Raw genomic sequence first — 19170 nt, 5'->3', positions numbered from 1 at the left:
TAGTAAGAGCCATTGTTATTCTGTACTGAGACGCTCTCCTGATTAAGGCGAGTTCAAGAAACAAGTGGTGCAAATCGATGTTTCTCTCTGACTGTTCTTCAACACAGGGAATGGCTGTTCCCAACGACGCAGATGTCGGAGGTGGGTATCAGAGTAGATACTGAACGGTTGTGTTTTCCTGTGGAAAGAGGTCTGAGGATCCAGAGTCGGATCAGATTTGCAGTGATAATCCATCAATATGTTCCGTTGGTGAAGAAGATGGTGCGGCTTAAGAGGCTTTTCAGTGGGCAGGTCAAATGCCAGAGTGGGTTTCACGGGGCCAGTTGGAAATGTGGTCCGGACCGCACCTGCACATGCGCAAGAATATAATCCTAATGGCCAGGAATTTGCTCCTGTGGTGTCTGCTCAGTTCTCACCTCCTAGAAGGACGAAGGTTCGGATTCCAGGTGGAGATCCTGGTGTCCATGCATGCGGATCTCCGAGACTGGGGAGCAGTCCTTGCACGGGAAGTATTGCCAGAAGAAAAGGTCAAGCTGGGAAGCTTGTCTGCAATAAATTTTCTTGGATTAAGAGCTGTTTTCAGTGAACATAAGCTTAGTGATCTGCCCCGTGTTGATTCTGTCGGACGACTTGACAGCAGTGGTGTAAGTAAGCCCCTAAGACGGATCAGGGAGCAAAACCGCAATGGCAGAAGCCGTAAGAGGTTTTCCGCTGGGTGGAAAGACTGGTGGACGCTATATTAGCGGTCTTCGTTCTGGATGTTAACGGCGGAGAAATAGATTTCCTCTGCAGACGTGATCTCCATCCGGGAGAAATACAGTCGTCATCGAGAAGTTTCACAGAAGCGACAAGTCTTTGAGGAGTGCCTCAATTGGACATGTTGGCGTCTCGCCTCAACGAGAGATCTCAGGGATATTATTCCGGGTCAGAGGACACTTAAGCTATAGCAGTGGACGTCCTCGGGACACCTTGGGTGTTTTCAGTCGGTATATCTGTCCCCTCCGTTTTCACTCTTCTGAAGGTGATAGACGTAAGACGTAAAAAGGTTCAGACGATCCTCATTTTTCCGGTCTGAGCATGGAGTTTTTGGTATCCAGTTCTTAAAGATTTACTCATAGAAGATCCCTGGCTTCGTCATCTACGTGAGGAAGTGTTACGGCAAGATCAGGGCGTGTATCAAGACTTACCGCGGCGGCGTGACGGTTGAACGCCATATCCTAGCCAGAAAGGGTATTCCCAGTGAAATCTATTCCACTTTTCTTCAGGCTAGAACAGAAGTAACGGCGTAGCCTTACCACCGTGTTTGGAGAAAATATGTGTCTTGGTGTGAATCCAAGAAGGCTGCTACGGAAGCTTCAGCTGGGTCGTTTTTCTCCATTATTTGCAAGCAGGTGTGGGTGCAGGCCTAAAGTTAGGCTCCATTCAAGTGCAGTTTTGGCCTTATAAATTTTCTTTCAAGAAAGAATTGGCGACCTTTCCGAAAGGTCGGACCTTCGTAGAAGGAGTACTGCACATCCAACCTCCATTTGTGCCCCCATTGGCAACGTGGGACCTTAACGTGGTGTGGTGTTTTCTTGTGTCGCAATGATTGGAACCTTTCTGAAAGGTTGTGTTAAACTTTCTCTCCTGGAGAGTGGTCATGCTTTTGGCTTTGGCGTCCGCAAGGCGGGTGTTGAAAGTGGCGGCTGGGTCTCACAAGAGCCCCTGTTTGATCTTCCAGGTGGATAGAGCGAATTTGAGAACTCGGATAATAGTTCGGCCAACAGTGGTTTAGGGTTTCGCAGAAACCAGCCTATTTGATGCCTGTGGTTACTTGAGCTGATTAAAGGTCTCTCGATGTAGTCAGAGCTTTGAATATTTATGTGGCCATTTGGGTTCAGTTTGTGGAAACAGAGATGCTGTTTGTCCGGTATGCTCCCAGCGTGATTGGGGCGCCTGCGTCTCTGCAGTCGGTTACACGCTAGATCTGTGAGCCGATTCGGCGTGCTCGTTCTACGGCTGGATTGCCGTTACCAAATTCGGTGGTGGCCCGTTCTATTTGGAAAGTGGGCTTTTCTTGGGCGGATGCCCGAGGTTTCTCGGCGGTTCAACTTTGCAGAGCGGATACTTGGTTGGGTTCAAACACTTGTCCTATGCTCTACAAGTTTGATACCCTGGCTGATGGGGTCCTCTTGTTGCTCAATCGGTGCTGCAGAGTCGTCCGCACTCTCCCGCCCGGTCTGGAGCTTTGGTATAAACCCCATGGTCCTTACGGAGTCCCCAGCATCCTCTAGGACATAGGAGAAAATAGGATTTTAATACCTACCGGTAAATCCTTTTCTTTTAGTCCGTAGAGGATGCTGGGCGCCCGTCCCAGTGCGTACTGTGTCTGCAGTAATTGGTTCTGGTTACACTCTTGTGGTGTTTCTTTTCTGTTGCTGATGTTTTGCATGCCATGGCAGGTGGTGCTTTTTTATTGATTGTGTTGACACACTGGTTGTGTTACATATTCTCTCATCATGTGGCTGTGTATTTTTCATGCCGTTGGCTGGTATTCTTTTGAATGCTACGTTCTGCGGTATGTTTGTGGTCTGAGCTGGTATGACACTCACCGTGTTTAAACAATAAATTATTTCCTCGAAATGTCCATCTCCCTGGGCACAGTTTTCTAACTGAGGTCTGGAGGAGGGGCATAGAGGGAGTAGCCAGGTCACACCCATTCAAAGTCTTATAGTGTGCCCATGTCTCCTGCGGATCCCGTCTATACCCCATGGTCCTTACGGAGTCCCCAGAATCCTCTACGGACTAAGAGAAAAGGATTTACCGGTAGGTATTAAAATCCTATTATATCATAGAGGTGAATGACAAAAAAAAGACTGTTTACCAGCCATTTATTAGATATTTATTTCCTAAATAGTCATAGCCCTGCCCTGCAAGTAGCTGAACCCAGCCCCAGTCATCCTTAACCATGGGGGTCATTCCGAGTTGTTCGCTCGCAAGCTGCTTTTAGCAGCTTTGCACACGCTAAGCCGCCGCCTACTGGGAGTGAATCTTAGCATATCAAAATTGCGAACGAAAGATTAGCAGAATTGCGAATAGACACTTCTTAGCAGTTTCTGAGTAGCTCCAGACTTACTCGGCATCTGCGATCAGTTCAGTGCTTGTCGTTCCTGGTTTGAAGTCACAAACACACCCAGCATTCGCCCAGACACTCCTCCGTTTCTCCAGCCACTCCCGCGTTTTTCCCAGAAACTGTAGCGTTTTTTCACACACTCCCATAAAAAGGCCTGTTTCCGCCCAGAAACACCCACTTCCTGTCAATCACACTCCGATCACCAGAACGAAGAAAAAACCTCGTAATGCTGTGAGTAAAATACCTAACTGCATAGCAAATTTACTTGGCGCAGTCGCACTGCGGACATTGCGCATGCGCATTAGCGACTAATCGCTCCGTTGCGAGAAAAAAATAACGAGCAAACAACTCGGAATGACCCCCCATGTTCTAGGAGGCTCTTTAGGGTCATGGCTAAGTGAACAGAGGCTGAATATCTATGATTATAGGGACCACTTTCTGGTAAACACACATATTACACACTGAAGTGAGGGAATAGAAATGAAATGGCTGCAACAAGTGTCATAAAAAAAAAGTAAAACACATTTTTTTGGGGGGTGGTGGGAGATCGCATTTATTTCTCGACATAGGGCAGGATGTAATGAAGTCTGAGTTCGGCGGCCATGCAGGATGCCGGCTGAACTAAGACTTTTTTTGAAGGGGCATTCATGTATAAGGCATTGTTTAGCTTTGTACATGTTTGCCCCTTTAAAAAAACTTCCAAGTTTTGCCGGCGTCCCGCATGGCCGCCGAACTCGGACTTCATTACATCCTGCCCATAATCTCCTTTGAGGGCGATACACTTGGTTCAGCGAGTTTCTAATTTTTTTAATACTGTCTGAATAGTAGGGTGTCTCAAAGCCTGCAAAATACTTTTTGACGGCAGCGATGACCACTTCCTCATTTAATGAGAATTTATTCCCATCGAGCCAGATTTTCAAATTTGGAAACTGGAAGAAGTCGCTCGGGGGCCAAATATGGGGAATCAATTTCAAAGCACAATTGGTGTAATTTTGCCATTGACTTGTGAGATTGCAGGTTATCTTGGTGAAAGAACACTTTTTTGTGCACCAATCTTGGCTGTTTATTTTTCAGCTCTTCTTTCAACTGGTCCAATAATGTTACACAGTACTCTTGTTGTCGTAAGGTGGTTACACATGGTATGATGTGTACCCACCGCATAGCGCTGCATTGGATTGGCAGCGGCTCCCTTTGATCTTTTGAACATGCAGTGAGATCTGGGGAAGCGACTGACATCCCCACGGGAGCATGCCATGCACAATTTAGTGCATACACACGGAACGATTGTTCATCCTAGCGATTCGGAACACCCCGGGAACGTCCACAACGTTGGACAAATCGTTTTGTGTGTATGCACCCTTACCCTTTTGCAAGTAGTCAATTAAGATAAATCCTTGGGAATCCTAAAAAAACAGTAGCCATCACTTGTACAGCCAACAAAACGGTCATGGCCTTTTTCGGCACCAGTCATGGCTTTTTTTGGCACACTTTCACCAGGCATTGTCAACTATTTTGACTGCTTCTTCAACTCGCGTGTAGTGGGGGATCGAATTTTTGTCCATAGTCACAAACCAAAAGCAAAAATCCTGCGGATTGTGCTTAAACATCGCCAAACACTGTTGAAACGTCCTTTAGGATTCCTTTTTGATCTAGAGTCCGCATTCGGGGGCACCCATTGTGCATACAGCTTTCTCTTACGTCCTAGAGGATGCTGGGGACTCCGTAGGACCATGGGGTATAGACGGGCTCCGCAGGAGATAGGGCACCTAAAAAGAACTTTGACTATGGGTGTGCACTGGCTCCTCCCTCTATGCCCCTCCTCCAGACCTCAGTTAGATTCTGTGCCCAGAGGAGAAAGGGTACACTGCAGAGAGCTCTCCAGAGTTTTCTGTTTTAAAAGAATTTTGTTAGGTTTTTTTTTCCAGGGAGTCCTGTTGGCAACAGGCTCCCTGCATCATGGGACTGAGGAGAGGGAAGCAGGGCTGGCTTTATGGTTGGGCTCTGTTTTTAGGCTACTGGACACCATTAGCTCCAGAGGGTGTCGGAACACAGGTCTCACCTGGGGTTCATCCCGGTGCTGCGCCGCCGTCCTCCTCACAGATGCCGAAGATAGAAGCCGGGTGAGTATGAGAAGGCAGAAGACATCAGGCGGCAGAAGACATCAGATCTTCATGAGGTAAGGTGCGCAGCGGTAAGCTGCGCGCCATTGCTCCCACTATACACACACACAGAGCAGCACTGAAGGGTGCAGGGCGCTGGGGGGGACGCCCTGGGCAGCAATATTCCTCACTTCTGGGCATGTTAAGATGGATTAGGCTGCGGAGGCAGTAAATCCAAGAATCCCCCGCCATTTTAATAAAATAAGCACTGGGACCGAAGCCCGCCGTCGGGTGGGCGGGGCTTGATCCTCAGCACTAACCAGCGCCATTTTCTCCACAGAGGCTGCATGCTGAACGCTGGCTCCCTGGTCTCTCCCCTGCTGAACTTCACAGGCTGGAAAAAAGAGGAGGGGGGCACATTGGCGACGCAGTGAGTGGGAATTGGAATATTAATATATATAAAAAAAATAAAAAAAAAGCGCTATCTGGTCATATTTTTTCCACAATGTTATTAAGCGCTGGGTGTGTGCTGGCATACTCTCTCTCTGTCTCTCCTAAGATTGGATGCTTTGGTATAAACCCCATGGTCCTTACAGAGTCCCCAGCATCCTCTAGGACGTAAGAGAAAATAAGATTTTAAACCTACCGGTAAATCTATTTCTCCTAGTCCGTAGAGGATGCTGGGTGCCCGTCCCAGTGCGGAAACTCTGCAAGACTTGTATATAGTTGTTGCTTACATAAGGGTTATGTTACAGTTGAAATCGGTCTTGGACCGTTACTGTTGTTGTTCATACGGTTAACTGGTTATGTATGATCCAGGTTACATGGTATGATTGGTGTGGGCTGGTATGAATCTTGCCCTTGGATTTCTAAATCCTGCCTTGTATTGTCCATCTCCTCTGGGCACAGTTCTCTAACTGAGGTCTGGAGGAGGGGCATAAAGGGAGGAGCCAGTGCACACCCATAGTCAAAGTTTTTTTTTAGGTGCCCTATCTCCTGCGGAGCCCGTCTATACCCCATGGTCCTTACGGAGTCCCCAGCATCCTCTACGGACTAGGAGAAATAGATTTACCGGTAGGTTTAAAATCTTATTTTTTCATGCAGAATGTTATGCACTCATTCAGTCGAGATGTCTACGGCCTCAGTAATCTCACACATCTTCACTCTGCGATTTTCCTTAAGAATACCATGGATTTTTGCCACCATATCCAATATGGTGATCTCATGTGGGCGTCCGGAGCGTGCTTCATCTTCAGTGCAGGTTTGGCCACGTTTAAATTTGTTAATCCAGAAATAGACTGTCGTCAACAGAGGAGCAGAGTCCTCATGAGCTTCGTCTAACTCTGCTTTGATCTGCGCTGCTGTCCACTTCTTTAAATAAGTGTTTTACCACTGCACCAAATTAATTTGTGTTCAGCTTTGTGGAGAGCTGCTAAACCGCTCACTTCACTTCTGACTGCAATTTGGCCTGGGTGGGGAGGAGGGGTGGTGGTGGTTGTTGTTGTTGTTGTTGTTGTTGTTGTTAGAGGAGTGGAACTTTCCAGGCGTGAACTTTCTAGGCATCTCATAGAAATTTACCAACTACCACACTTGTCAAACGACACTCCTAGCTTCATCCAGTGTGACTTTTAATATGCTGCACCAGATTCCACTATGTGTTACTGATTATCAACTTTACCAGCAGAGAGTTGAATTTTATTATATTTCTCTATAGTGTAGTTTAACATGTAACATATTTATAAATAAATATTAAGTCAGCTGTAAAGTTTAATATGCGTTTTTATGTTAAATACCTGCATTGTGATTATGTGTAGAATTATTCTTGTTTTACTGGCCTTTAGTGCAGCTATAAATTAAAAAAAATTAATGTAGGCACGATTCCGGCGGTTGGGATCCAGGCAGTCAGCATACAGACGCCGGAATCCTGGTCACCAGAATGCCGGCAGGGGGCTGAGGGCTATTCCCACTCATGGATGTCCACGACACCCATAGAGTGGAAATAGAACCTGCGGCAAGCTACCGAGCCTGGAAGGGGCTACATTGCGCTCACCCTGCTGCTAGCATTCTGGCGGCCAGGATCCCAACGTTGGCATTCTGACTGCCAGGATCCCAACCGCCGGTTTCCCGAACCCAACCCCTTTGACCAATCATCTAAGCATTTTTCTCTAACGTCCTAGTGGATGCTGGGGACTCCGTAAGGACCATGGGGAATAGACGGGCTCCGCAGGAGACATGGGCACTTTAAGAAATAATTTAGATTCTGGTGTGCTCTGGCTCCTCCCTCTATGCCCCTTCTCCAGACCTCAGTTTGAATCTGTGCCCGGACGAGCTGGGTGCTGTTCAGTGAGCTCTCCTGAGCTTGCTTTAAGAAAGTATTTTGTTCGGTTTTTTATTTTCAGGGAGCTCTGCTGGCAACAGACTCCCTGCATCGTGGGACTGAGGGGAGAGAAGCAGCCCTACTCTCTGAAGATAGGTCCTGCTTCTTAGGCTACTGGACACCATTAGCTCCAGAGGGATCGTACACAGGATCTCACCCTCGTCGTCCAAACCCAGAGCCGCGCCGCCGCCCCCCTCGCAGAGCCGGAAGACAGAAGCCGGGTGAGCATAAGAAGCAAGAAGACTTCGAAATCGGTGGCAGAAGACTCCTGTCTTCACTGAGGTAGCGCACAGCACTGCAGCTGTGCGCCATTGCTCCCACACACCTCACATACTCCAGTCACTGTAAGGGTGCAGGGCGCAGGGGGGGCGCCCTGGGCAGCAATTGGGACCTCTTTGCCAAAAGTTTAGCATATATACAGTTGGGCACTGTATATATGTATGAGCCCCCGCCAAGTAAATGTTTATTTAAGCGGGACAGAAGCCCGCCGTCGAGGGGGCGGGGCTTCTTCCTCAGCACTCGCCAGCGCCATGTTTTTTCTCCACAGCACAGCTGAGAGGAAGCTCCCCAGCCTCTCCCCTGCAGCTACACGGTAGAGGAGGGTAAAAAGAGAGGGGGGGGGGGGGGGCACATAATTAGGCGCAAAAATCAATATAAACAGCAGCTACTGGGTTAACATTAAGTTACTGTGTTATTCCTGGGTTAATAGCGCTGGGGTGTGTGCTGGCATACACTCTCTCTCTGTCTCTCCAAAGGGGAATTGTCTTCAGATGAGCATTCCCTGAGTGTGTGGCGTGTCGGTACGTGTGTGTCGACATGTCTGAGGTAAAAGGCTCCCCTAAGGAGGAGATGGAGCAAATGTGTGTGTGAGGGTGTCTCCGTCGACAACGCCGACACCTGTTTGGATATGTGTAATTAAGTGCTAAGGTGAATTTATTGCACAAAAGATTAGAGAACAGACAGGGAATCGACCCATGTCTGTCCCTATGTCGCAGAGACCTTCAGAGTCTCTGAATGATCACTATCCAAAATAATAGACACTGATATCTACACGGAGTCTGACTCCAGTGTCGACTATGATGATGCAAAGTTACAGCCAAAATGGCAGAAAAGTATTCAATATATGATTATTGTTACAGCCAAAATGGCAGAAAAGTATTCAATATATGATTATTGTAATAAAAGATGATTTGCATATCACTGATGACTCATCTGTCCCTGACACAAGGGCCAGGGTGTCACTCCTGTGGTGGCTGCAGAGTTCTCACCTTCTAGAGGGACGCAGATTCGGAATTCAGGACTGGGTCCTGGTGACCACGGACGCTAGCCTCCGAGGGTGGGGAACAGTCACACAGGGAAGAAATTTCTAAGGTCTGTGGTCAAGTCAAGAGACTTGCCTTCACATCAACATCCTGGAACTAAGGGCCGTATACAACGCCCTACGTCAAACGGAGCACTTGCTTCGCGACCAACCGGTTCTGATTCAGTCAGACAACATCACCGCAGTGGCTCAGGTGAACCGCCAAGGCGGCACAAGGAGCAGAGTGGCGATGGCAGAAGCCACCAGAATTCTTCGCTGGGCGGAGAATCACGTAAGCGCTCTGTCAGCAGTGTTCATCCCGGGAGTGGACAACTGGGAAGCATACTTCCTCAGCAGACACGACCTCCACCCGGGAGAGTGGGGACTTCATCAGGAAGTCTTCACGCAGATCACATATCGGTGGGAACTGCCACAGGTGGACATGATGGCATCCCGCCTCAACAAAAAACTACAGAGGTATTGCGCCAGGTCAAGAGACCCTCAAGCAATAGCGGTAGACGCCCTGGTGACACCGTGGGTGTTCCAGTCGGTCTATGTATTTCCTCCTCTTCCTCTCATTCCCAAGGTGATGAGGATAATAAGAAAAGGAGGAGTGAGAACAATCCTCATTGTTCCAGATTGGCCACGAAGGACCTGGTATCCAGATCTGCAAGAAATGCTCACAGAGAACCCGTGGCCTCTTCCTTTCAGACAGAACCTGTTGCAACAGGGGCCCGGTCTGTTCCAAGTCTTACTGCGGCTGCGTTTGACGGCATGGCGGTTGAACACCGGATCCTAGCAGAAAAGGGCATTCCGGACGAGGTCATTCCTAGGAAGGACGTGACAACTAAACATTATCACCGTATATGGCGAAAATATGTTTCTGAGTGTGAGGCCAGGAATGCTCCTAAAGAGGAATTCCAGCTGGGCCGTTTCCTTCACTTCCTACAGTCAGGAGTGAATTTGGGCCTAAAATTGGGCTCCATTAAGGTCCAGATTTCGGCCTTATCCATTTTCTTTCAAAAAGAGTTGGCTTCTCTACCAGAAGTTCAGACGTTTGTAAAGGGAGGGCTGCATATTCAGCCTCCTTTTGTGCCTCCAGTGGCACCTTGGGATCTTAACGTGGTGTTAAGTTTCCTGAAATCACACTGGTTTGAACCACTTAAAACGGTGGAGTTAAAATATCTCACGTGGAAGGTGGTCATGCTATTAGCCTTGGCTTCGGCTAGGCGTGTGTCAGAATTAGCGGCTTTGTCACATAAAAGCCCCTATCTGGTTTTCCATATGGATAGAGCAGAATTGCGGACCCGTCCACAATTTCTGCCAAAAGTGGTGTCATCTTTTCATATGAACCAACCTATTGTCGTGCCTGTGGCTACTCGTGACTTGGAGGATTCCGAGTTACTGGATGTGGTCAGGGCTTTGAAGGTTTATGTAGCCAGAACGGCTAGAGTCAGGAAAACGGAGTCGCTGTTTATCCTGTATGCATCCAACAAGCTGGGTGCTCCTGCTTCAAAGCAAACTATTGCTCGCTGGATCTGTAACACGATTCAGCAAGCTCATTCTGCGGCTGGATTGCCGCTGCCAAAATCAGTTAAAGCCCATTCCACTAGGAAGGTGGGCTCTTCTTGGGCGGCTGCCCGAGGGGTCTCGGCATTACAACTATGCCGAGCTGCTACTTGGTCAGGTTCAAACACTTTTGCAAAGTTCTACAAGTTTGATACCCTGGCTGATGAGGACCTATTGTTTGCTCAATCGGTGCTGCAGAGTCATCCGCACTCTCCCGCCCGTTTGGGAGCTTTGGTATAATCCCCATGGTCCTTACGGAGTCCCCAGCATCCACTAGGACGTTAGAGAAAATAAGATTTTACTTACCGGTAAATCTATTTCTCGTAGTCCGTAGTGGATGCTGGGCGCCCGTCCCAAGTGCGGACTTCTTCTGCAATACTTGTATATAGTTATTGCTGCAATAAGGGCTATGTTATTGTTGCATCAGGGTTGAACTGATGCTCTGTTGTTGTTCATACTGTTGACTGGGTAAGTTTATCACAAGTTATACGGTGTGGCTGGTATGAGTCTTGCCCTGGTTTTCCAAAATCCTTTCCTTGTACTGTCGGCTCTTCCGGGCACAGTTTCTCTAACTGAGGTCTGGAAGAGGGACATAGAGGGAGGAGCCAGAGCACACCAGAATCTAAATTCTTTCTTAAAGTGCCCATGTCTCCTGCGGAGCCCGTCTATTCCCCATGGTCCTTACGGAGTCCCCAGCATCCACTACGGACTACGAGAAATAGATTTACCGGTAAGTAAAATCTTATTTCTCTAACGTCCTAAGTGGATGCTGGGGACTCCGTAAGGACCATGGGGAATAGCGGCTCCGCAGGAGACTGGGCACATCTAAAGAAAGCTTTAGGACTATCTGGTGTGCACTGGCTCCTCCCCCTATGACCCTCCTCCAAGCCTCAGTTAGATCTTTGTGCCCGAACGAGAAGGGTGCACACTAGGGGCTCTCCTGAGCTTCTTAGTGAAAGTTTTAGTTTAGGTTTTTTATTTTCAGTGAGACCTGCTGGCAACAGGCTCACTGCATCGAGGGACTAAGGGGAGAAGAAGCGAACTCACCTGCGTGCAGAGTGGATTGGGCTTCTTAGGCTACTGGACATTAGCTCCAGAGGGACGATCACAGGCCCAGCCTGGATGGGTCCCAGAGCCGCGCCGCCGGCCCCCTTACAGAGCCAGAAGGCAGAAGAGGTCCGGAAAATCGGCGGCAGAAGACGTCCTGTCTTCAACAAGGTAGCGCACAGCACTGCAGCTGTGCGCCATTGCTCTCAGCACACTTCACACTCCGGTCACTGAGGGTGCAGGGCGCTGGGGGGGGCGCCCTGAGACGCAATAAAAAACACCTTGGATGGCAAAAAAAATGCATCACATATAGCTCCTGGGCTATATGGATGCATTTAACCCCTGCCAGAATACATAGAAAAACGGGAGATAAGGCCGCCGATAAGGGGGCGGAGCCTATCTCCTCAGCACACTGGCGCCATTTTCCCTCACAGCTCCGTTGGAGGGAAGCTCCCTGTCTCTCCCCTGCAGTCACTACACTACAGAAAGGGTTAAAAAAGAGAGGGGGGCACTAATTAGGCGCAGTATTAAAGATACAGCAGCTATAAGGGGAAAAACACTTATATAAGGTTATCCCTGTATATATATAGCGCTCTGGTGTGTGCTGGCAAACTCTCCCTCTGTCTCCCCAAAGGGCTAGTGGTGTCCTGTCCTCTATCAGAGCATTCCCTGTGTGTGTGCTGTATGTCGGTATGTTTTGTGTCGACATGTATGAGGAGAAAAATGATGTGGAGACGGAGCAGATTGCCTGTAATAGTGATGTCACCCCCTAGGGGGTCGACACCTGAGTGGATGAACTGTTGGAAGGAATACGTGACAGTGTCAGCTCTGTATAAAAGACAGTGGTTGACATGAGACAGCCGGCTACTCAGCTTGTGCCTGTCCAGACGTCTCATAGGCCGTCAGGGGCTCTAAAGCGCCCGTTACCTCAGATGGCAGATATAGACGCCGACACGGATACTGACTCCAGTGTCGACGGTGAAGAGACAAATGTGACTTCCAGTAGGGCCACACGTTACATGATTGAGGCAATGAAAAATGTTTTACACATTTCTGATAATACGAGTACCACCAAAAAGGGGTATTATGTTCGGTGAGGAAAAACTACCTGTAGTTTTCCTGAATCTGAGAAATTAAATGAGGTGTGTGATGATGCGTGGTTTTCCCCCGATAACAACTGATAATTTCTAAAATGTTATTGGCATTATATCCTTTCCCGCCAGAGGTTAGGGTGCATTGGGAAACACCCCCTAGGGTGGATAAAGCGCTCACACGCTTGTAAGGGCTCTACCCTCTCCTGAGATGGCCGCCCTTAAGGATCCTGCTGATAGAAAGCAGGAGGGTATCCTAAAATGTATTTACACACATACTGGTGTTATACTGCGACCAGCAATCGCCTCAGCCTGGATGTGCAGTGCTGGGTTGGCGTGGTCGGATTGCCTGACTGAAAATATTGATACCCTAGATAGGGACAGTATATTTTTGCCTATAGAGCATTTAAAAGATGCATTTCTATATATGCGTGATGCACAGCGGAATATTTGCCGACTGGCATCAAGTCTAAGTGCGTTGTCCATTTCTACCAGTAGAGGGTTATGGACACGTCAGTGGTCAGGTGATGCGTATTCCAAACGGCATTTGGAAGTATTGCCTTATTAAGGGGAGGAGTTATTTGGGGTCGGTCTTTCAGACCTGGTGGCCACGGCAACAGCTGGGAAATCCACGTTTGTACCCCAGGTCGCCTCTCAACATGAGAAGACGCTGTATTATCAGGCGCAGTCTTTTCGTGGACAAGCGGGCAAAAGGTTCCTCATTTCTGCCCCGTGACAGAGGGAGAGGAAAAAGGCTGCAGAAATCAGCCAGTTCCCAGGAACAGAAACCCTCTCCCGCCTCTGCCAAGCCCTCAGTATGACGCTGGGGCTTTACAAGCAGAATTAGGCACGGTGGGGGGCCCGTCTCAATGAATTTCAGCGCGCAGTGGGCTCACTCGCAAGTAGACCCCTGGATCCTTCAGGTGATATCTCAGGGGTACAAATTAGAATTCGAGACGTCTCCCCCTCGCCGTTTCCTAAAGTCGGCTTTACCGATGTCTCCTTCTGACAGGGAGACAGTTTTGGAAGCCATTCACAAGCTGTATTCCCAGCAGGTGATAATCAAGGTACCCCTCCTGCAACAGGGAACGGGGTATTATTACACACTGTTGTGGTACCGAAGCCGGACGGCTCGGTGAGACCGATTCTAAATCTAAAATCTTTGAACACTTACATACAGAGGTTCAAATTCAAGATTGAGTCACTCAGAGCAGTGATTGCGAACCTGGAAGAAGGGGACTACATGATGTCTCGGGACATCAAGGATGCTTACCTTCATGTCAAAATTTACCCTTCTCACCAAGGGTACCTCAGGTTTATGGTACAGAACTGTCACTATCAGTTCAGAGGTCCACGGCACCCCGGGTCTTTACCAAGGTAATGGCCGAAATGATGATATTCCTTCGTAGGAAGGGAATTTTAGTTATCCCTTACTTGGACGATTCCCTGATAAGGGTAAGATCCAGGGAACAGTTGGAGGTCGGTGTAGCACTATCTCAGGTAGTGTTGCGGCAGCACGATTGGTTTCTCAATATTCCAAAATCGCAGCTGGTTCCGACGACTTGTCTTCTGTTCCTAGGGATGATCCTGGACACAGTCCAGAAAAAGGTGTTTCTCCCGGAGGAGAAAGCCAGGGAGTAATCCGAGCTAGTCAGGAACCTCCTGAAACCGAGCCAAGTCTCAGTGCATCAATGCACAAGGGTTCTGGGTAAAATGGTGGCTTCCTACGAAGCAATCCCATCCGGCAGATTCCACGCAAGAACTTTCCAGTGGGACCTGCTGGACAAATGGTCCGGATCGCATCTTCAGATGCATCAGCGGATAACCCTGTCACCAAGGACAAGGGTGTCCCTCCTGTGGTGGTTGCAGAGTGCTCATCTTCTAGAGGGCCGCAGATTCGACATTCAGGACTGGGTCCTGGTGACCACGGATGCCAGCCTGCGAGGCTGGGGAGCAGTCACACAGGGAAGGAATATCCAGGGCTTATGGTCAAGCCTGGAGACATCACTTCACATAAATATCCTGAAGCTAAGGGCCATTTACAATGCTCTAAGCTTAGCAAGACCTCTGCTTCAAGGTCAGCCGGTGTTGATCCAGTCGGACAACATCACGGCAGTCACCCACGTAAACAGACAGGGTGGCACAAGAAGCAGGAGGGCAATGGCAGAAGCTGCAAGGATTCTTCGCTGGGCGGAAAATCATGTGATAGCACTGTCAGCAGTATTCATTCCGGGAGTGGACAACTGGGAAGCAGACTTCCTCAGCACGACCTCCACCCGGGAGAGTGGGGACTTCACCCAGAAGTCTTCCACATAATTATAAACCGTTGGGAAAAACAGGTATTGCGCCAGGTCAAGGGACCCTCAGGCAATAGCTGTAGACGCTCTGGTAACACCGTGGGGGTACCAGTCAGTGTATGTGTTCCCTCCTCTGCCTCTCATACCCAAGGTACTGAGATTGATAAGATGGAGAGGAGTAAGCACTATATTCGTGGCTCCGGATTGGCCAAGAAGGACTTGGTAACCGGAACTTCAAGAGATGCTCACGGAGGATCCGTGGCCTCTACCTCTAAGAAGGGACCTGCTCCAGCAAGGACCCTGTCTGTTCCAAGACTTACCGCGGCTGCGTTTGACAGCATGGCGGTTGAACGCCGGATCCTGAAGGAAAAAAAAGGCATTCCGGATGAAGTCATCCCTATCCTGATCAAAGCCAGGAAGGATGTAACCGCAAAACATTATCACCGCATTTGGCGAAAATATGTTGCGTGGTGCGAGGCCAGTAAGGCCCGACGGAGGAAATTCAACTGGGTCGATTCCTACATTTCCTGCAAACAGGAGTGTCTATGGGCCTGAAATTGGGGTCCATTAAGGTTCAAATTTCGGCCCTGTCAGTTTTCTTCCAAAAAGAACTAGCTTCAGTCCCTGAAGTTTAGACGTTTGTAAAAGGGGTACTGCATATACAGCCTCCTTTTGTGCCTCCAGTGGCACTTTGGGATCTCAATGTAGTTTTTGGGTTCCAAAAGTCACATTCGTTTGAACCACTTAAATCTGTGGAGTTAAAATATCTCACATGGAAAGTGGTCATGCTGTTGGCCCTGGCCTGGGCCAGGCGCGTGTCAGAATTGGCGGCTTTATCCTGTAAAAGCCCTTATCTGATTTTCCATTCTGACAGGGCGGAATTGAGGACTCGTCCTCAGTTTCTCCCTAAGGTGGTTTCAGCGTTTCACCTGAACCAACCTATTGTGGTGCCTGCGGCTACTAGGGACTTGGAGGACTCCAAGTTGCTAGACGTTGTCAGGGCCCTGAAAATATATGTTTCCAGGACGGCTGGAGTCAGGAAATCTGACTCGCTGTTATCCTGTATGCACCCAACAAGCTGGGTGCTCCTGCTTCTAAGCAGACTATTGCTCGTTGGATTTGTAGTACAATTCAGCTTGCACATTCTGTGGCAGGCCTGCCACAGCCAAAAATCTGTAAATGCCCACTCCACAAGGAAGGTGGGCTCATCTTGGGCGGCTGCCCGAGGGGTCTCGGCTTTACAACTTTGCCGAGCAGCTACTTGGTCAGGAGCAAATACGTTTGTAAAATTCTACAAAATTGATACCCTGGCTGAGGAGGACCTGGAGTTCTCTCATTTGGTGCTGCAGAGTCATCCGCACTCTCCCGCCCGTTTGGGAGCTTTGGTATAATCCCCATGGTCCTTACGGAGTCCCCAGCATCCACTTAGGACGTTAGAGAAAATAAGAATTTACTTACCGATAATTCTATTTCTCGTAGTCCGTAGTGGATGCTGGGCGCCCATCCCAAGTGCGGATTGTCTGCAATACTGGTACATAGTTATTGTTACCAAAAAAATCGGGTTATTGCTGTAGTGAGCCATCTTTTCTAGAGGCTCCTCTGTTATCATGCTGTTAACTGGGTTCAGATCACAAGTTGTACAGTGTGATTGGTGTGGCTGGTATGAGTCTTACCCGGGATTCAAAATCCTTCCTTATTGTGTACGCTCGTCCGGGCACAGTATCCTAACTGAGGCTTGGAGGAGGGTCATAGGGGGAGGAGCCAGTGCACACCAGATAGTCCTAAAGCTTTCTTTAGATGTGCCCAGTCTCCTGCGGAGCCGCTATTCCCCATGGTCCTTACGGAGTCCCCAGCATCCACTACGGACTACGAGAAATAGAATTATCGGTAAGTAAATTCTTATTTTTTCTCTAGCATCCATAAGGGATATTGGGGGAATCTAGTACGATGGGGTATAGACGAGGTCCAAAGGAGCCAGTGCACTTTAAATTTCTTCAACTGGGTGTGCTGGCTCCTCCCCTCTATGCTCCCTTTCACAGACAGTTTAAAAAAAAGTGCCCTCAGGAGAGGATGCCCATCTCTGCAGCACCAGAGAGTTTCCTTCATTTTCTTGTAAAACTTTTATTATTTTCGGTATGCTGTCTGGGCAACAGCATACCTGAACCGTGGGAGTTAGGAAGGGGGTCGGTCATCGGCCTCTGCAAGGTGTCAGAGTCACTTCCCCGCTGCAGGACCACTGTCCTGAGGGGCTGTTTGTTCAGCGGGGCACTACGCCTTGGCTGTCACAGCCACAGAACGCTGCACACCCCTAAACGCTGCCTGAAGGTGAGATCGGTGGTGAGTATAAACCGGGGGTCCCGGTTCAAAGTGCGGTTGACCATGGGCGCGGCGTATGGGACCCTCCCTGGGGGGTCCCGCTAAGATCCCCCTTGTAGAACTGGCACACAAGGGCTTGACTAGCACTTGTGTGATGTTTTAAGCTACTTTGGAGACTTTGCCAGTATAATCTATATATGTAACTCGGACACCATTGGAGGGGGCGGAGCTACCTCAGTGCGGGACATGCAGGCGTTTTTGCACCTTCCTCTGTTTACTGCAGCCATATACAGCACACACAGCGCTTCCTGACTCCTCAGCCACATTGGATATCTGATACAGGGCGTAGCAAAGGGGGAGAGCCGCTTGTGTACACTATCCTGATTCTATATAGGACGTAAATTATTAGTGTTTACTGTGTTTTAGGCAAGCTGACAGCCTCACTGGGGCAGTGCAGCTCAGGGTGTGCTGGTGTTCCTCTTTACCCCTGTTTCTTCTCTCACAGTCAGTAGGGCAGGCTTTCATTATCCACTGTCTGTGTGTATTTTGTTTGTGCTTACTGTGAACATGGGAAAACACAAACTGCAGTGTTTGTCACACCAGATTCTCTCCATTATCTACTGTCTTGGTTTCCTGTGATAATGCAGTCAATCTTCACAAACCAGTGAAGGGGCTGGGGGAGAGGGTTCAGAGCCCCACTGGTTAGGGTCTCTTAAGACTATGATGTCAGATATGTCATCCCAGCTCACTGCAAATGTGCAGAAAATTCAGCTACTGCAACAAACTGATGCTGATTTAGCTGCTAGGGCAAATGCACAGCTCCCCTTCTCATGCAGGTCCCCAGAAGCGTGGTTGACCTGCTATACTATCTGATACAGATGATGCTGGGGATGACCTGGATCCCGCTAGGGAAAATAGGATTTTAAATACCTACTGGTAAATCCTTTTTTCGTGGTCCATAAGGGATATTGGGCGCCCACCTCAGTGCGGTGACTTTTCTGAAGGTTCTCTGTTATGTGGGTACCTGTTCAATTGTTGCTGTTGTTGTTACCAGCCGTTGCTGGTTGTTATATGTTAGTGTTTTGCTGGTTTGTAAATCTCTCCACTCTTTATCATACTTACTTCTCTCATACATGTCCATTCTCCTTTGGGCACGTTTTTATCTATAACTGCTTGTGGGAGGGGAGGAGCCAACACACCCAGTTGAAGAAATTTAAAGTGCACTGGCTCCTTTGGCCCCCATGTATACCCCATCGTACTAGATTCCCCCAATATCCCTTATGGACTACGAGAAAAGGATTTACCGGTAGGTATTTAAAATCCTATTTTTATACATTTTAAGTTCATGTAATAAATTGTAATGCCTACGGGCCGCTTTACACAGGTTTACTTTGACTGTAAATTCCGAATTGATTGCTCGCTGGCGATTTTCGCAGCGCAGCGATCAGGTGAAAAAACGGCATTTATGCATATGGAATGCAATGCGCATGCGATACGTGCGGGTGCAAAGCTCTTTGTGGTTGTGCTCAGGTTCTAACTAAGTTTTCAGTCGCACTGACGGCCACAAGAAGATTGACAGGAAAGGGGCGTTTCTGGGTGTCAACTGACCGTTTTCAGGGAGTGTTTTCAAACGTGCAGGCGTGTCTGAAAAAACGCAGGTGTGGCTGGGCATTCGCTGGGCGGGTGTATGACGTCAAATCCGGACACGAATAGGCTGAAGTGATCGCAAGCGCTGAGTAGGTTCAGAGCTACTCTGAAGCTGCACAAACTGGTTTTGTAGAGCTGGGCTGCACAAGCGTTCGCACTTCTGCTAAGCTAAAATACACTCCCCAGTGGGCGGTGGCATAGCATTTGCACGGCTGCTTAAAACTGCTAGCAAGCGATCAACTCGGAATGACCCCCATTGATGCTAAAACCTTGATACAAACAGAAGTGAAACTTGCGCATTTCATTTGATACTTC

The 19170-nt window shown here is 48.7% G+C and overlaps 1 protein-coding gene across 1 annotated transcript in view; it reads left to right on the top strand.

The window, feature by feature from the left end:
- Positions 1 to 19170, top strand: part of CWC25 (CWC25 spliceosome associated protein homolog) — a 103716-nt gene that overhangs the window by 22351 nt on the left and 62195 nt on the right. The gene's annotated exons all lie outside the window — the stretch shown is intronic.

This window comes from Pseudophryne corroboree, chromosome 3 (genome assembly GCF_028390025.1).
Source record: "Pseudophryne corroboree isolate aPseCor3 chromosome 3, aPseCor3.hap2, whole genome shotgun sequence".
Lineage (NCBI taxonomy): Eukaryota > Metazoa > Chordata > Amphibia > Anura > Myobatrachidae > Pseudophryne > Pseudophryne corroboree.
The sequence above is the reverse complement of the archived record's forward strand: the minus strand, read 5'-3'. Positions and strand labels throughout refer to the sequence as shown.